The sequence below is a fragment of the Notechis scutatus genome, chromosome 2 (assembly GCF_049901735.1).
Source record: "Notechis scutatus isolate UNSWTSFEM ecotype Mainland chromosome 2, rNotScu1.2, whole genome shotgun sequence".
Classification (NCBI taxonomy): domain Eukaryota; kingdom Metazoa; phylum Chordata; class Lepidosauria; order Squamata; family Elapidae; genus Notechis; species Notechis scutatus.
The window spans coordinates 72,814,538-72,830,687 of NC_142010.1; positions in this window are offsets into that span (position 1 = coordinate 72,814,538).

Genomic DNA, 16,150 nt, shown 5'->3' on the forward strand with positions numbered 1-16,150 from the left:
GCAACCTGAAATTTTAAAATGTAATACAAAGATCTCAAAGATCTTTCTAAAATAGTACCTGAAAAAGAAAGTGATATGCACCAGGGGACGATCATCAAGGTTGCTCTGTGTTGTAATGATCTTCCTTTAGTCATTTTTGGTTTTCTTCCCAGCAGGAGGACTTGTATGGAATAAAATGGTCAGAGAGAACATGTTTGAATTCTATCAATCAGTTACTCCTATGGCTAATTAAGTTTTCTTTATTGCGATAAGCTGAAAAGTCTTTTTTTTTAAATGCAGAATTCAAAGTTCTCCATGTTTGGGCTATGCAAATAAGTCCATGATGCTAATGAAAACCAAGGAGAAGAGGAAAGCATGCTTTTACTTTCCTGCTGATTTATTTTCAAGATAGCCCAAATCACCAGAACAGATGTTGTAGATATCTACATATGTTGGACTGGTTATTTTTTACCTCCTAATGTTAGAAGTGCATTTATAAGTTCAAAACTCAACAAAAGTCATATCATTTATAAGTTCAAAACTCAACAAAAGCATATTGCTGGGATTGTCTTTTACATGTGGATATGCTAGGTGAGAGAATAGTTGAAATTTAAGAAATATTTGATTGTAAAATTGGTAGGACAACAACTCTTAGAAATTCCAACCACACTAAAGGTTCAATTTGATGTGATTTAAATATATATTTGAGACAGTGGGACAAAAATGATAGAAGCCAGTTGGGATAGAAATAGGAGCAGTCTGGGAGCAAGAGTTCTCTGTGAGGCAAGCCACTAAATTACACCTTAAAAACTAACCCAATCCCTAAAACAGCTAGAAATGTTGCATTTTTTTTTTACATTTGGACCATCTTTTGGTCAGATATATATGGAAATATCTATGGAAATTCTCATTCATCCAGATCATGGTTGTCCCAAAGGTGCTGTTCAAAAAGCAACTGGAGTTTCTTAGGTTTTTTTCTTTTTTTCTTTTTTTTTTTTTAAAACAAGTTTTATTAATTTTTAAAACACACAAATTATCATTATTCATTACATGTTTAAACCTTTTTCCATTGTAAATTTAACAAGTCAGATAAATTATGATTCTGTTTTAAACCATTTCCATATAATATACCAAAACCTCTTATTCAATTTCTCTTTACTTCTCTTTACTCTTATTCAATATCATTATTATTATTTCATCTGATTCTTTCTGACTTAGTTACCATTATTCTCATTCTATATTTCTACAAGTTTTTACCAATTCTCCCCCAAAAAGACATATACACACAACACACAAAACAAAAAAATATCTTTTTGGAAAGTAACTTGGACCCAGGTGTCTCTCTCTTCATGGACTTCAATTATATTCATGCTCATCTTACATATCATTACTTATTTTATTTACCATTCTAAGCCTTCTATATTAACTTCTCCACATATTTCACACTTCTTAATTCTACCTTAATTAATTCCGACCCCTACTTCAGCTCCAGCCTAGCTCGCACCCGCTGGGTGGAGCCCCAGCGCGGAGGGAGCGAACCTGACAGCCTTGTGAAAAATTTTGCTTCTCATCCAAGAAGGTGGATTAGGTGACCCTGAAGCTACAGATAAAATCCCAAATGACCTCAACAACTTTCAGAGAATCAATAATTGTCCTTCAGAATGCTAATGACTAGATGACTATGAAGAATGCTTTCATTCCCCACTATTCATCCAGAACTGAGGAAGTTTCTTGGATGAGAAATAAAATGTTTTCAAGGAAAAAACCAAGAAAGTACAGTTGCCTTTTGAACAGCACTTTTGGAACATTTTGTTCAGATAGTTTCAGGCTGTTATTTGGGTATTTTGAGTAAAATTTCAGTATTTTACTTCCTTGAAGTTTCTTTGGAGCCTTGGTGGCGCAGTGGTTAGAGTGCAGTATTGTAGGCAAACTCTGCTGACTGCCAGCAGTTCAATCCTGTCAAGTTCAAGGTTGACTCAGCCTTCCATCCTTCCTAAGTCAGTAAAATGAGGACACAGATTGTTGGGGGCAATATGCTGATATTTATAAACTGGTGACAGGGTGCTGTAAAACACTATGGAGCAGTATAGAAGTCTAAGTGCTATTGCTATTATTCCCAAGCTTAAATCCACCTTCCAAGAAACACTCCTTCCAAATTAGATTCACTTCTTTCTGTGATGGTATTATATTGCTGGTGATGTCCCCGTAGCTTTTCTCAAGGAGTGAGAGTTGTGCTCCTTGACCCTCAAAAAATTGTTCAGTTTAGTTTCAGTGCTTTTATTTATTTCTTGATTATTTATTAATACATCACCTGGAAATACCTAGCACCTGGAAATACAGACTGTCCTCATAGGAATCATGAATAATTCCTTGTATGTTTGTAATTCAAAGGGATGTGTGGATAACTGTCTGGAAAATTTCAAAAAGCTCAACAGTATTTATAGTACAAGTGAAAAAAATTGGTACCAGCACAGAAGATAACTATTACAGTCAGTATACTGCCCATTCAATTCAAACCATATTGAATTTTAGGTGCTGGACTGTGTTAGCAAACATAATCCATTGTTAACTTTTATCTTGGATCCTAAAAGAGACAAAAATATATCCTTCGTCTCCATATCTGCATTCTATAACTACAGAGCAGTAAAGAATAAACTAAGCAGGGTTTGAAGACAGGTGCTTGAAGCTCTCTTTTATTTAGATTCACAGAAGATAACATTGTTTGGACAAATGACTTGAATTTCCCCAAGCAACTATAATAAATAATGTGTACAAGTAATAAAAATGACAAGGGAGTGCTTTGTGAGAATAAATGGTTCTCTCTTACATGGCTGTGTAAATCTTTGAAGGGTGCTTTGCTTTTGTGAAGTTTTCTGTGAACTCTTCCCCCAGCATACCTTACAAAGCAAAGCCTCTTCACTTTCAAGAGCTAAAAGAAGTAAAGTAACCATGATCATGCTCTGCTTTGCATTCAGCTTCCTTAGGACCTCAAGTTGAATAGAAGCCTCTTTGCTGGAGAAATTAAGAGGAAGCCTATAATGTGACACTCTTCTCTTGGTGTTCTCTGAAAAGCAAGCACATGAACTTCTTTCAGGTTTTGCTCTGAAGAGAAGACTTAGAGATGACACAAGAATCACAATACTCTTTGTCAAGACGAATGTAAGATCTCCACACTGTTCTCTCCTTTAGAGGAAGGGTAAGCCACTTGGGGAGGTGTTGTCCTCACAGCTTTCAATTATCATGCCTCAGAAATGTGTCAGAAATGAGGCTAGCAAACTTGTTACCTTCCCATGAGGACAGTGGCTTCTGTTGCAACTGTTGGAGCAGAGGAATTGTGCCTGTCATATTCCCCTACAAACCCAGGTTCAGACCTCTTGCTGAAAGCTGTCCAGAGCTATATGGATATTCCTAGAAATTATGAAGTAACATTGGTATATAATTTGCAGCAAACAGGCAGGTAGCTGTCATTTTGTACAGATACTGCTTCAATGAAAGACCAGGGATGATAGCTGAAGTTTAAAGGCAGGGTTTGCCATGATAGGAGGCGAGATCATGATTAGTAGCATGACTTCATTGAATGCATTCCTCCTTTTGAATGCACTCTTCCTTTTAGAGTCAAAATAGAATGAATAAACAAACAAGCTTCTGGGCAAGGTTTTATTCTACCTGGTAGCCAGAGGAGAAATGTCCATGAAGGTACAAAGCCTTGTGGATGGGCTGGAGGGGACAATATTGACAAAATGATGACTAAATAGAGGCCTGAAGGTCACTGACTTAGCTCAGGCTTCTCACCAGATAGAGAAGGCTTGTTCTATTTTCCCCTGAAGACACCATTTTCTTGCTAGATTTTTTTGACAGGGCCTTAGAAGCAGGCTAGGCCCAAGGTGAAAGCTTTGTTGTGATGGCATGTTCTCAACAAACAGAAAGGAAGCCATGTTGAAGCTGGGAAAGTAAGCTTGTGGATGAGTCATGACTTACGTCCTTCAAAGGAAACATGGAACAATTTTATGCTGGACTTCCTGCTAGGAATGTGTGAACTTATCCAGATTTTATATAGATTGGGAAGGGCAGGATTCAATGCAAGTTTGTGGTTCAGAATGTTAAGTCAATGAAAGCTTTGCAACACCAGATGGCACAGTGGTTAGAATACAATATTGCAGACTAATTCTGCCAGCTGCAGCAATTCGAGTCTCAGCAGTTTAAGGTTGACTCAGCCATCCATCGTTCCAAGGTCAGTAAAATGAGGACCCAGATTGTTGACTCTGTAAACCACTTAGAGAGGGCTGTAAAGCACTGTGAAACAGCATATAAGTCCAAGTGCTATACTACTGTATTGTAGTGAGGTGAAAGAAGTATTTGTACGCATGTTCTCTCCCAGAAATTGGAGTAAGAGTACTATAAAAAAGTTTTTCTTCTTAATATCAATGATAAACTTGTACAAGAAAGTTATACAAGTAATGTTATTTTTATATTTCTTATTTAATCTCTTACAGTATTGTAATTTATGGATAAAATTGTGAAACAAGTGTTGAGTTCCATATGCAGAGACTTAAGTGACAGAAATTAAGGCAAATCATTTTGGTAATGAAAAAAGAATGGTTAACTAATCTCAGTTATTAATCTGTTGGGGCTGTAAATTGTATTTCTTCCATGGGTAACCTTGTTTTCTTAAACATATCGGTAGGCTGGACATGAAAGGGGAAAGGGGCAAATTCACAGCTTTTGAGTTCTAGTACCAGTTGGCTCAGGTTAGCTAAGGCAGGAAAAGCAAATAATAGGCTATGCAGACCATACAACAACAGGCTTCCTTCTTATAGAACAGGATGAGGTGTTTTTCAGCCCTGGTTTGTTGAACAAGGCATAGTGGCTTCATAGATACACGAAGCCATGTCATAATAGCTCATACATCATCCTTGACCATATACAATCAAATCCCATAATGGTTTAACATGGTACATAAACTCAACCAATCCTTGAGGCAGGTAGACATATGGAATTGCTGGATTTTTAACATGAATCTCCTGCATTTGTAAACTTAGTTTGTAAAATTTAGTCTACTTTGGCTCTATCTCAAAAAAACCCTCATGGCTGAAAAGTTGTTGAACCCTCCTAGATTTTTTAATTTTTCACATTAAAAGTAATTGAAACAAAATGAAGTTTTATGCCCAGATGCTATTTATTTGAATGACTTATTGAACTAATCTTCATGTCATATAAAAAAGAATATACTGGGGTTGACTTGAGTTGCATTAATGCTTCAGAAATAATCTAAGATTAAAACCCCATGTTGCCAACCAATGCAGCTTCCTGCCTTTATTAAACTCCTTATGAGAGATGTAGGTTCATAATAAATCCCATTTCATTTCTTCTTTTGTATGGAAGCCAATGTTAATGAAGTAATTTTGTTCAATTCATGGTTAGACATTGTAAACAAATGATTTCACAGTTGGAACTCAAGATAATACCTACCTAATTTCCACCTGCAATTTGAGTCATAAAATTAGTCCAGTCTACTTTAGAAGTTTATTCCATGATGCTCCTCAGAGTCATGCAAAGTTATCCTGTCCTGGCTTATACCATTTCTGTTTTGTATGTGTTACCCAGCCAGAGTTGGCATCCATAAAAATTTATGAAATAAATAAACTTCTCCCATTTAAAAGAACTTCTCCCTTTTTAAATCACTTCAGTCTCATTGATTTATTCACCCAAACAGTGATAGGATCATAGAAATACTAATACTCTCAACAAAGTTTACTCTTTACTTATTTTCAAAGTAAGTAAATTTATCTCTCAATAATCTTTGTTTTTATTTCTTATGCATTGTAGTGCACATCAGATGTGTAAATATGATCACTGCATTTATTTCTCAATTAGCAGCTCATCAGTAAAAGCAGTGCTTTCAATCTTAATAAATGTTTGTATCGGGTACAACTGTTGTGAATATATGAATTAAAATAATGGAATACTATTAATGAAGCAATAATATTCCGGCTTCAGATAAAACATATAGTTAGTTCCATTATATACAGTACCAATAATGCTTACAGCCATACACTGAGTGAAATAAGAACTGAATCTATGAATCTGCTACATAAGATAAATTCACTAAGTGTGAAGGATTCCAGTTATATTCTCCACAGCAGAGTAATCCCAAATTGTCGGATTAGTTTAATGATTAGAGACAATATAACCTGCCTTCTTAATGTGTGTTGCAATGATACTTAGCTATGCAAAGCTGATGATAAACAAGCAATCCCAAAATGTAATGGATAATTTGAACAAGGTAAAATGACCGTGAAACTTGATATTCTGGTGTGAAGAAAATGAATTAAGAATGAAGCAGCAGATGCATTTTTCTAGGGAACAGAATTTCCCACTGAAATTATGTATACATGCCATGCATAAATAAATGTAGAATATGTTGTATATAGATATTTGCATACTCGTAATACTACATTCTGATTGGACTGCCATTGCCGCCTATTGATTGGTTACTTAACTACTGTTGAAATTGGTCCGGCTGACAGTGTGAAGTTTAAAGAACTGTCATTGGCCGCGAGTCGCAAGCAGCCGCTATAAAAGAGGCTGCCATGGCTCCGGTTTTGTTGAAGTTACTGAGAGCTAATAAAGAGCTGTAATTCACACTGGTCTCGAGTCAGGTCTTTTCCCGCGACAGAACACTGGCGACGATGATGGGATGCTGAGACAAGGAGACCAGTAAGCACGTGGCAACGAGAACCAAGCAACCGACGAGATGGCCGGTAACAACTCGCCACCTGCACCGTTCAACCCAGCAGAAGAGGACTGGGAATTGTACATCGACAGATTCCTCATGTTCCTTGAGAGCAACGAGCTACAGGGGATAACCGATCAAAGGAAGAGAGCCGTATTCCTGACGCACTGTGGCCCCACAGTTTTCAAAATGGCCAAGGCATTGGCCAAACCCCAGGATGTTAAACAGATGGCATGGCCAGATCTGAACCGGCTACTGAGAGCCCATTATGCACCAGCTGTCTCTAGCCTTATCCAGAGACACGAATTCTACAAACAAGACCAACGAGAAGGCGAGAGCATCGGGGATTTCATGGCAGCTCTAAGGGACATTGGAGGGGCTTGCGACTTTCTCAACATGGATGAAGCCATGAGAGACCGCGTGGTCCTCAGACTGAGAGACCTTACCCTACAAAGCCGACTGCTGACCCGACCCAATATCACCATGAATGAGGCCATCGCTGAAGCCACCGCCACCGAAGCAGCGAAAAAATCAGCAGCCACCATGCGACAAATGAATACAGCTACCCAAGAAACTCAGGGCAACCTGAGCCAAGCCCGAGACAAGAAATCAGAGGGCACTCAGAAGCCCACCACCACAACCACCCACCATGAGGACATCGATTCCTTGCCCGACACCGACAACGAGGAAATACATAGGCTCCAGTCGGAACGAAATCGGCAAGGAAAGAGGGAAAGGAAATTGGAGTTCCATTGTGCTGGATGTGGAGGAGACCACCCATGTTCTGAGTGCCATTTCCTCGATGCCATTTGCAGACACTGCGAAAAACGGGGGCACATCGCTAGAGTCTGCCGGAACAGGAAGAGCTACAGTCCTAAAAGACGAGGCAGCACCCCCGAACCAGAGAGAAACAGACCGGGAGTCATTGGAGCCGAGAAAACAGAAGTAAGCGCCTCAATGAGAAAAAGGAAACACACCAAACAATCATCATTGGCCAGTCAAGTGCAACCGATGCAAGAAAGGTACGGGTCAATGTTAATATAGAAGGACAGCCATGCAAGATGGAGGTAGATTCCGGTTCGTTTCTGTCAATGGTATCATGGAATACCATAAAGAACCTGATACCAGACATACAAAGAAAAGAACTAGAAAAGCAAAACCTGACTTTGAAAGACTACCAGGGAAACAGGATCCCTGTAGTTGGACTTGGACATTTCAAAGTCAAATTCAAAAGACATACTGAGATCCTCCCATTAATGATCATCGACCGGGTTCACCCTAGCCTGCTTGGACTCGAATGGTTCGCACCCCTGGGAATCGAAGTAACCAGAATCAACAGCGTCACCGAGACGGACTGGGAGGAGAGTCTGATGAAGGAGTTCCAGGACGTATTCAACGGGAAGCTAGGCAAGTACCGAGGGACCCCTATATCATTTAATTTGAACCTGAACATAGCCCCAATCAGGCTAAAGGCCAGACGCGTTCCCTTCACATTAAAACCGAAAATCGATGAGCAATTGAATAAACTCATCGCACAGGGGGTGTTAGAACCCATCGATCACGCAAAATGGGAAACTCCAATTGTGACTCCCGTTAAGCCAGATGGGTCCGTGCGCATCTGCGGAGACTATAAGGCCACCCTCAACCACGTGTTACAACAAAGCGCATACCCCGTTCCGGTAGTCCAGCACCTTTTACATTCACTGGGGGGAGGAAAAGTTTTCACGAAGCTCGACCTTGTGCAAGTGTATCAACAATTGCCAGTCGACCCCGAGACAGCAGAGGCACAGACTATTGTGACGCATAGGGGGGCATTCAAATGCAACAGACCAATTTGGCATCAGCGTAGCCCCAGGCATTTTCCAAAGCCTGATGGAGCGCCTTCTGCAAGGACTCAAGGGGGTGGTCCCTTATTTTGATGATGTATTGGTATCCGCCCGGGACAAAAAGCAACTGAGAGACTGGCTGAGGGAAGTTTTGAGAAGATTTAGAGAAGCAGGACTCAAAGTCAAAAGAGAAAAATGCCAACTAGCCTAACAGCGCCCGCTCACCCGGCTACAAACGGAAGGGCGGAACGCATGGTTCGGTATAACAAAGAGGCATTAGATACGCTAGACACGGGTGACATCCAAGACAAAATCTATAAAATGCTAACCATCCAACATATAATACCAAACACGTCAACTAACAAGAGCCCAGCAGAACTCCTGATGGGCAGGAAACTACAGTCGCACCTGGATAGATTGCACCCCACATACAACCCTGAAAGGCCACCAGACTCCTCCAGTAAGTACCACACATTTACAACAGGGGATCTGGTATACGCCAAAAACCTTACGGGGGACCCACTTTGGATACCGGCTAGAATAACTCAAATAACAGGGCCCCGGTCATACAGACTACAAACAGAGGACGGGAGAAGCTGGAAAAGACACATAGACCAACTAAGGTCTAGAACAATAGAAAGGAACACCGACAACACTAGGAACGAAGAACAGACACACACACACACAAGTGCCACACCAAACAGACAATAATAAAACCAGAGAGGGGGGAGATCCCTCAAACGCTAATAAAAGGGGAGGCGGAGACCCTCCACTAACACAACAAAAAACAAATCACCAACCAACACCACCCGTAGGCCCATATAGAAATCAACACTACTTACCTGCAGGCAACTTCGGAAGAAGGGAGCTGGCAGCGGAAAACCAACACGAAGCCACTCCTGGAAGAAGCAGCCGAGCCAACTCAACCAGCCCGGGTAGACCAGGCGGGAGCGGCAGAGCCGACTCAACCAGCCCGGGTAGACCGGGTGGGAGCAGCATGGCTGACTCATCCTTCCAGGAGGTTCCACGGAGAAGGACAGGAGAGACAGCGATCCCGTCTGAACCAGCCAAAGACAATGCCGCAACTGAATTGCACAGGTCAAGTAGGAACCATAAAAGCCCCACCTACTTACGTGACTACGTAACGTAGGATGGACCAAACCAAGTGGGGAGGGGTGTTGTATATAGATATTTGCATACTCATAATACTACATTCTGATTGGACTGCCATTGCCGCCTATTGATTGGTTACTTAACTACTGTTGCAATTGGTCCACCTGATGGCGGGAAGTTTAAAGAACTGTCATTGGCCGCGAGCCGCGAGCAGCTGCTATAAAAGAGGCTGCCGCGGCTCTGGTTTTGTTGAAGTTACTGAGAGCTAATAAAGAGCTGAAATTCACACTGGTCATGAGTCAGATCTTTTCCCGCGACAGAACAGAATATACAACCACTTAACAGATCTCTACACCAGGGTAGGAAGGTTAGAGAGTGTGGCCAATGATAGTCTCCTGCAGTGGTGGTATTCAAATTTTTTTACTACCAATTCTGTGGGCGTGGCTTGGTGGGCATGGTATGGCTTGGTGGGTGTGGCTTGGTGGGTGTGGCAGGGGAAGGATACTGTAAAATCCCCATTCCCTCCCCACCCCACTAACCTGCTTTACAGTTCCGTCCTCCTGTGCAGGGCAACAAAGAAGACCCAGCCAATCAGATGGGACTCAGCAGGAGGGGATTGATGGGGGTGGCGCCAACCAGTGGTGGTATTTACCAGTTCTCTGAACTACTCAAAATTTCCACGACCGGTTCTCCAGAACCTGTCAGAACTGGCTGAATACCACTTCTGGTCTCCTGCATCTTTTCCCTATCATATCTGATTACTGGGTGTTTGTTTGCCTGCTTGTTTGTTTTAATTTAAAAGTTTTGGATGTGGATGCCTTCAAGTCAGTTTACATCTCTGAATTAACCTTTGCAGGCTTGTGGAAAGATTTCAGAAATTATTTACCTTGCTGCCTTTCTAGGGCTAAGAGATAAAGACTGGCCCAATTGCACACACCCCACCGGCTTTGTGCTTCAGGCATGACTAGAACCGACAGTCTCCTTGTTTCTAGACTGATGCTTTAACTACACCAGACTGGCTTTCTTAATTTAAAGCATTACAAAAGCAGAGCTCCAATCTCTATCATCAACTTTATTTCTAAGAATAAAGACCACACTGACTTTCTTAGAAACTAGAAATTATAGGCACCTAAAGACTAGGACAGGGATCTCCAAACTTGACAAATTTAAGATTTGGGGACTTTAACTCCCAGAATTCCTCAGCTAACCATATGATATCCTACTGGTTCTACTTCATGTCAAGTGGACATGTTATTATTTTCTCTAAAATGTATATTTATTTATCTTAGCACCTCTGAAGATCCTATTTCTTCTGTTTCTTTAAAAAGTCATTTGTTATAGACCTTGCCAACTGGACATTAACTCTCATTTCTTCTGGCAAACCCCAACCAATTTGCATCAAACTTTGAAACCTTTAATTATTTCTCTCTAATACAGACTTCTGAATTGCATAGTGCTATTCTGCTTTGTAAGATCTTCATGACATGAGCAATTAATAAAATGTATCATTAATTTGTACATGCTTTTGCATTTAATTTCTTGTTCTGAAGGTTCTTTTTTTAAAAAAAATAATCATTTTTTACTATGTCTCTTCGTCTCCCTTCCCATAGTGTTAAAATTCTATTTTAATTAAGTGTATTGAATCTGTTCCTTATCTTGGTGTTGTATTTTGACTGTATGTTTTCCTGGTGAAATCTTGCTGGCATACTTATTCTCTTTTACTTTCTAAATATAACCCATGCATATGACACCAATAATTCATGATCTCTTCCACAATTTGCTCCTGAACATATCCTGGCTTACTGAATTTCACCTTTCCATCATGTATTTCTTATTATATATTCAGTTTAATTCCAAATGACACATCTGGTGATATTCAGCATTTGTGTTATTAGAAGCAGTGAAATTATTTCCTTGTCAAAATCTATTCACTTTTCCCCTCAAGTGTTGGCCAATCCAAATAAACCTGTAATCCCAGGTTCCTCTTTTTCACCATTTTTGGCATTTCAATTATGAATTACATCCATTCTAGATGTGAGATGGAGCTCCCCTGGATGATGTCCCCAAAACAGCAGTTGATCCAGAATACATAGCTCAGTATGCCCATGTGATGCTATTGCTTGTAGAACTTATGTGTTATGTGTACAATTCAAGGTGCTGGTTGTAACTTATGAAGACTTTCATGGCCACTTGCCTCCCATGGTATTTGCCAGTCTGATAAGATCAGCTAGAGTTTGTGCACTTTGGATACCTCAATTAAATAATGCCATCTTGGAGTAAGGTATTTTGGGAGCCCTGGGTAGTTGGTTCTTGTGAAGTTTGTCCGGCTCTTCGTTCTTTTTATTATTATCCTGTAATTTAGTATTGAGTTATTCCTGAGTGTATATTTAACTGTTTTCTCTTTTGAGTATTATTGTGGTTCTGTTCCTTTGTATTGTCTCATGTTCTGAATAGTTTAGCACATGATGATTTGATTTAAAATGGTCTATTCTAGTCCATTAGTCTAGTCTTATTATACGGCATCTAATTTAATTCGCTTCCTTTCTGCTTTGATAATTAAAGTTGTCCTTGGTTCATCCTTCTCACTTTGTGTGTTCCATTTATTTATTTAATATACTTACTTGCTGTTTCTATGCTAAAGCATCTTGAAATGGTCTGCAATAAAAGCAGCAATAAAGTGTATCATAAAACAGTACATTAAATGATATTAAACAATATTCACTGAAACATTCTTTTAAAAGGTTGGAGGAAAAGGGGAGGTGGAATTGTTTCCACATTCATATTGGGGAGGTAAAGCAGTGAAGCTTTAACAAGTAAAAGCAGTGAATCTTTAACAAGTACATAAAATATGTTTCAGTAATTGGCCACCAAATTTCAAAGATAACAGTATTCTTGAATGTAGATGCCACCACAAACTCATTCCCTATCACCACCAATACTAGCCACCAGATGGCATTTCTCATGGCATGTAATTATTATCTCAGGGAGAGACCACTTTCTATAACAGCAAAGGCAGTTTTCCAGGTATTCTGATGCTGGTTTGTTTAGGGTCTTAAATGTCATAACCAAATGTTGAACATGGCTTAGTAGGTAGTTGACAAGCTTGGGCAATTGCTCCAACAATCCACTCAACCAAATAACACACAAGGCAAATAATTAAGATTACTTTATTTGGACAACAACACATCCAGCCCATCAAATTGTATAAGGTGATAGAAAACAAAATGATTGCATATTTTGTATCCTTTTTCAATCATACTGCCAATGTTTTAGATTATTTAGTGTCAGGAATCAAAATCTAAAGACCAAGCAGTGTCAGCTGATATTTTGTGTTGTTGCAAATTCTACATGAAAGGGTTGACTGATAGTCAAAGCATAAAACGTAGATTATTGAAATACCAGTGGATAGAAACATTAAATTTAAATATAAATGCAAATTCAAAGAATCTAAATAGGGTTTGTAAATTAGTTGTCTGACCAACATAGTAAGATAGTTCTTACCCTAGGGGTAAATAAACTGTACATATACTGGTGGAGATTTTTTTTAGGCCATTAACATTTTTATTTGCTATTGACAGAAATGAAAAGAAAGGAAAGTTATTTTACTTGGTCTACTGATATCATAGTTAAGCAAATTCAATAAATGTAAAAAAGACCTTTTGAGAACTCAGAAGAAAAGTAAACATTGGTGAAATTCACCCTGCTGGAGATTGTAGGAAAACATTAAACCCAAGCAGATATAAAAGAACCAATAAATTATATCTCAACTGAATCTACTTTAAAAAGTGAAAAAATGTAGTACTGTATTATTTGTTATCACTATGATGATATCACATCACCAGAAAATGAGACCAGAAACAGTAATACTGTATTATTTGTTATCACTGTGATGATATCACATCACCAGAAAATGAAACCAGAAACAGTAATACTGTTTCTGGTCCAATTTTCTGGTAATGTAATATCATCATAGTGAAGGATACAAGAAAACTCTCTTTTGTGGATTAACCATGTGAAGTGTTTTCCATGGAATGACCACAATGCACAGTAGTTGCTTCCGCTTTTGATCCTGGAACCTCATTGGCTCATTATCCAGAAGACTATTTAAGGCCAGCGCTTCCTTTTTAAATATAATAATTGTATTAAAAATTACAGATAACAAAATAATACAAACCATAAAAATAGAAAGTGCAGAAAAAGACAAGAATATTATAAAGAATAAATAACAGAATAACCGAGCTGGAAGGGACCTTGGAGGTCTTCTAGTCCAACCCGCTGTTAAGACAGGAAACCCTATAGGGCCTATACCATTTCAGACAAATGGTTATCCAATCTCTTCTTAAAAACTTTCAGTGTTGGAGCATTCACAACTTCTGGAGGCAAGTTGTTCCACTGGTTAATTGTTCTAATGGTAAATCATTCAGGAAATTTCTCCTTAGTTCTTAGGTTTACTCTCCTTGATTAGTTTCTACCCATTGCTTCTTGTCCTGCCTTCAGGTGCTTTGGAGAATAGCTTGACTCCTTTTTCTTTGTGGCAACTTCTGAGATATTGAAACATTGCTACCATGTCACCCTTAGTCCTTCTTTTCATCAAACTAGACATACCCAGTTCCAGCAATTGTTCTCTATATGTTTTAGCCTCCAGTTCCCTAATCATCTTTGTTGCTCTTCTCTGCACTCTTTCTAGAGTCTCAACATCTTTTTTCAAGATCACATTATCTTAATTCTATCCCTCTGTTAATGCAGCCTAGAACTGTATTTATTGGCAACTGCAGAACACTGCTGGCTCATATTTAAGTGATTGTCCACTAGGATTCAAATATCCCTCCCACAATTACTACTATTGCGCCAGGTACCACCTATACTATAATTTTGCATTTGATTTTTCTTGCTTAAATGTAGAATATTACTTTTTTTGAATAGAAAAGGTAAGAATATAGCAAAGAAAATGTAAAGAAATATATAAAGAAGGAACTTTCCCCTGTGTCACAAGTATAAAAAGTGTTAACAACTTATAAAATCTCTTAAAATACAGCTAACAATCTCTTCATCCCATATTTCACCTATAAACAAATTCTTAAAACCTCAATCCTAGCCAGCAAAAGTCTAATAAGGATTACCAAAAATAACCACATATCTATTTTAATCTTGAACTAACCTACTTTTATCCCTTCCTTATCTACTTCCTTTTCCGCTTCCTTTCTTGATTTTTAATCCCTTCAAATAATGTCCTAGAGTTTGTTTTCTTTACATTTTTCTGAAACATTGTTCTTTTTACATTTTCCTTCTCAAAAATCCTTTAAATCTTTAAAATATCTCTTTTGAAAATCTAAAATAAGAAAATTATCCAAGCCACTCTGTTGATCTGCCATGTATCCCTCGTAATTGTAAAAACATCAGCCACATTCATTTGTAAACCCAGCTCATAGCTTCCCCCCCTATCATTTTTATAGCTTGTCATTTTTGAATCCATCTTCACAACTATCTCAATCTTATCCAGTAAAACTTGTTCCTCTCCCAAATCGTTTTTTCAACACAGACTGTCTACAGAGGCCAGGGAGAAAACATTACCTGGAGACATCTAGTTTGCCATGAATCCTCATAGGAAGGTACATGGCCAGTTCTTCTTCATGTGCTGGTTAGTTTTTCAAAGAAGATGCTGTCAAAGTATGAACTTCCAAGAGGAAGTGTCAAGTGACATATCGAGAACATTCTGTGGTTCTACATAAAATTAATCACAGAACCATTGTAACATAGAAGAGGAGCGCTGGAATCAATTTTTTTTAAATTAATGATTTTTATTTTCTTTAATAGTGGCAGAAAAAGAAAAAGAACAAAACACAAAGTAAATTATTATGGGAATAGATAAATTCTTAAAGGGGCAAAAAGTCATAAAATGCTTTTTAAAAATTAAATAAAAATAGAAAAAAACAAAGTACAATGTGTTATTCTAACAATTTACAGTTACAATTCTATATTTACTTATCTAATGTAAATATTATTTCAATGCATATATATTCATTTCTACCATGCTAATATATATATATAATATATAATATATATATATATATATAATATATAATATATAATATATATATATATATATATATATATATATATATATATATATATATATATATATATATATATATATATATATATATATATATATATATATATATATATATATATATATATATATATATATATATATATATATATATATATATATATATATATATATATATATATATATTATTAATATATTTCTTAAGTTTGGGTATTGTATTCAGCTTTGTATGGTATTCAGCTTTGTTCAGGTATTTTCCCACGTCATTGTAGTTGTGCTTTTAAAGTTGTGGCAACGTTTCGGCAGAATCTCATCTGCCATCATCAGGCTTCTGTATTGTGTCCGTCAGATTATATATATATAGGGTAATGATTCCAGCTATTGGAGTGAAAGAAAGGAACTTCAATAGATATAAATGGTCAATTAGTT